The sequence below is a fragment of the Apium graveolens genome, chromosome 7 (assembly GCF_009905375.1).
Source record: "Apium graveolens cultivar Ventura chromosome 7, ASM990537v1, whole genome shotgun sequence".
NCBI lineage: Eukaryota > Viridiplantae > Streptophyta > Magnoliopsida > Apiales > Apiaceae > Apium > Apium graveolens.
This window is the reverse complement of record NC_133653.1, coordinates 10,953,838-10,958,118: the sequence shown is the minus strand read 5'-3', so window position 1 is coordinate 10,958,118 and position 4,281 is coordinate 10,953,838. Positions and strand designations below refer to the sequence as shown.

Here is a 4,281-nt window from a genome sequence, read left to right as displayed (position 1 = left end):
AAAAATATCATATCAACGGTTGAGATTCTTTTGGCATCACATGATCAAAATTCTGGATAATAATTCCTTGTCTATTTTTAAAAATATCATATCAACGTTGAGATTCTTTTGGCAGCACATGATCAAAATTATGGATAATAATTCCCTTACATTATACTAGCCTATAACCCATGCGATGCACGGACTGATTATAATATTTGTAATTTTATTATTTTGTTATTTTGCAAAACTAAATTATAAAAATAATGTTTATATATTATTGAAATTAATAAAATTAAAATATTTACGTATTATTTTTTAGGTATTATATATTATTGAAGGATTCAAAATTTCAATAGTTAAAATTTTAAAAAGTCTTTTTTTTTCTGCAATCTATATGGAGGGTCTACGGCCTATATGAAAGTGGGAGTCTTAAATATGATGATTTGCTATTGCTTTTTTTTTCCTTGATTTAATAAATATTTTATTATATTATAATTTGAATTAATAAAATTAATTTTGGAAGTGTTTGATTTCCTACCAAGAAAGAAGTTGAGTGCTCTTAGATATCAAGCTGGATTATAATTCATAGAGTTTGTAGTTATATGAGATACATGATTTATTTATTTTAATTAAATAATATTTGTTTAAACTTTTTTGAAAGGTGTTAACATATTTTTTAGGAAGGTTTTCTACAATCTATATGGCGGTTGTAGGGCCTATATGAAAGTGGGAGTCTTAAATATAAGTGTATACAGATGATTTGCTATTGTTTTTTATTTTTTTCTTGATTTAATAAATATTTTATTATATTATAATTTGAATTAATAAAATTAATTTTGGAAGTGTTTGATTTTCTACCAAGAAAAAAGTTGAGTGCTCTTAGATATCAAGCTGGATTATAATTCATAGAGTTTGTAGTTATATGAGATACATGATTTATTTATTTTGATTAAATAATATTTGTTTAAACTTTTTTTTTGGAAGGTGTTAACATATTTTTTAGGAAGATGGTAACCAACCGACCAAACGAAACCATGTTTCGCTTATAATAGTATAGTATAGATATAATTTTTAATTTAACGGGGATCAATAGTATATTTTATTTAAACCCAGAATGAATAGAGGTAGGACATAATATAATTCGGCCCAAATATGGCTCTAGAAGCCCACGAAAAATGAGTCTATATCTATTAAGGACTCCACGACTCTAGGTGGAAGGTGGACCCCGGAACCTAACATAGTTCACGAATCCAATGAACCCCATAATGCCTTGTCACATCAGGATAATCCCTTTAATCACTCATTTGTGAGTATGAGGTATATTCCTCAATCACGGCTCACATGCTCCATTCCCTAGGTCCAGACACGCCATCACACTCCAGGCACACGCCAACCTCTTTTCGGCACACTCCATTGATAAAAGGCTCATTGACACGTGTCCCCATCATAGACGTCCAGATGACCCGAATCTAGAACCTTCCAATGATCACAATCCATTACCAACCCTTAAAATCTTAAAATCTTAATTAGAAGCCTAAAAAAGACTCCCAAAAAGGGATAAAATTTTGGAGTTATCATTGGTGTTGGAAAGAGGGGTCTAACCTCCGATCTGTGGTGGTGTTGTTTTTGTCCATCCATCTCCATTCAAGAACCAATAAACTCTTATTTCAGTAAGATCATTCTCATCTTTTTAGATCTATTTTGCCTATTTCATAAAAATTATTGATTACGCACGTTTTAGATCTAGTTTAAAACCTTATGCCATTGTAGGTGATTAGAAATCGTTGTTAAGTTACGGTCATTGAGGCATGTACATGTTTTTGAATTTCTTTCTGCAACTCTTACGTAGACTTCAACTTTAATATCATATTTTAATTCTTTGTGTTTATGAGGTATTTTATTTCTCTGAATTCCTTCATATTAATATCATTCTAAAAAGTAAATTTTAATCCGCATATTTTGAGGTGCATTCCACCAGCTCTTACAAGCTTAATATTTTGTTCTCAATTCCTCTTACTTTCCATATATCTAACCATTAAAATTTCTAAAAGCATATTGAATGATTGTGAGCTAAATCGTTGGCTAAATAATATAAAATCTAAATTATCTAAAATTTACTAAAAGTGTAAGAGATTATATTTCAGTTGAGTTGGCTATAATGTTTGACTATATTTTAAAAATAGTATATTATTATTATTTGATTTTATTATAAAGTTAATGATTTGGCTCATTGATGAGTCTCTTAATGTTCAACAAATGTGTCTAACATCTTAGAATTAACTAAAATTTTAGTTAATGATTTTGTACCATAATATTTTTATATAATCTCGATAATTATTATTATGACAGGCCACATGGACTTTTAGTTAATGATATTTTTTTACATATGCTCTAATAATTAAGATTTAAAAAAAGTTTAGATTAATTTAATAAAGCTTCTAAATACATGTATAAGATTTTAGTAATCAAAGATTAACATTTCTAAAATCTACATAATATATTAAAAACCTCCCATTGGATGAGAAAACTAGATTTGCCTTACTTGATATTCCATCTACTCGAAATTAATATCCATTTAATTTTTGTTAAGACTAATAAAAATGATAATTTCTAATAAAAAAAATTCAAATAAAATTTACATTTCAAGATGAATAAAATAATTAATACGGAATTGTGAGCCCTCATTTCTTTAGTTTTCCAAGTTTAACCGTGACACGCATAAAAAGGTAACTTTTTGTTTGAAGGATGTTCTAGGCATGATATATTACTTTAGTGGGTACCTAACTACTTATATTTTTCCTTTCTCATTTGGAATATTTTATTCCCTTTTTTTAATTTTATGTATAAATAATAAAAATATTATGGAGTGTATGAAAAAAGTTGAGTAATAATTATAAACAAACTTAATTCAGAAACTTAGAGAGTGAACAATTATGTGATGATTGGACTTTCGGCAACCAGAGATGAAAATCCAAAGAAAAGAGGAAGACCACCACGTAGTGAACCGCCTAACAAAGAATATTTGGAGGCTGTTTGTTTCATTTGTTTAGATGGTGGAAGTCTTGTTCTATGTGATCAACGGTCAGCATTTCTATACATCTTTTATGCCTGTTTTTTTAATTTTGTTTAATAATCATCATCTTCTGATTTCATATTATTATTTATTTATTTACTTACACAACACACATATAAAATATTAGAAAATTAGGCCACAGAAAAGTGAAATGAAAATTTATCAATGAGGATTATGTTTTTGTGGTGCAGAGGTTGTCCCAAGGCTTATCATCTGTCATGTATTAAGCGAGACGAGTCTTTTCTTCAAGCCAAGGCTACGTGGACTTGTGGTAAGTTGTTGTAAATTATTTATATATCTATCATGGAGCATGTATCATGTATTTGTTTAGAATATTACATGTTTGTCTTGGTGGTTCCATATGTCTATTGCGTCTCAATATATTTAGAATTTTATCATCTTGCCTTGTATGATCAAAGAAAGGTTTTTAAAGCTTGTGAAATTGTTTGTAATATCTTGGGTTATAGTAAAATACTATTGGGTATATAGTTGTAATTTATTAGGCACAGTGTTTATCTATGCAGTTCTTATTTGTCCCTCGTTATATAGCCCGAGGTGTTTCATGCTTAACATTCTGGTCTCCCATCACTATAATGACTTCCCCCCTCTCATTTGTTTTTCTTTTTAATGCAATCGTCCTTTTAGGTGATATGTTACTTTTGTTGGACGACCTTTTACTTGTGAGCTATTTATAACAATATATATTATAAATAAATTGTAGCAAGTACACTTCATGTGTGTATACTATTTAAGTTTGTATTTAACATATTTTGTATATATCATTCAAGTTGTTTATGTTAACTTGGCCGTGTTTTAAAACTCAGGTTGGCACATATGTAATGTTTGTTTCAAGCCTGCTGAGTATATGTGTTACACATGTACCTATTCATTATGCAAGGGATGCACAAGCGATGCTGATTACTTACTTGTGAGAGGAGATAAAGGATTTTGTACAACTTGCATGCATACAATCATGTTAATCGAGAAAGAAGAGGAAGGGGACAATGAAATGGTAATGTTTATCAAGAACAGAAATTAACTATTTTTTTTTGCCAGAAATAAAATGCATTAAAATTTCAAGTCTCCCAACAATACATGAAGAAATTCTGGATGAACATCAGCTCTATTCCAGATATGCTGAGCTATTGAACTCGAGTTTCTCGCTATAAAGTGAGTAACCTTGTTCGCAGAATGCTTAATAAAATTTAACGTTACATTACGTTGTT

The 4,281-nt window shown here is 29.2% G+C and overlaps 1 long non-coding RNA gene across 1 annotated transcript; it reads left to right on the top strand.

The window, feature by feature from the left end:
• Positions 1–2,900: 2,900 nt before the first annotated feature.
• Positions 2,901–4,053, top strand: LOC141671364 (uncharacterized). The gene is made up of 3 exons (XR_012555109.1): positions 2,901–3,063; positions 3,247–3,326; positions 3,880–4,053. It is a non-coding gene; the product is annotated as an uncharacterized LOC141671364 (long non-coding RNA).
• Positions 4,054–4,281: the final 228 nt, after the last annotated feature.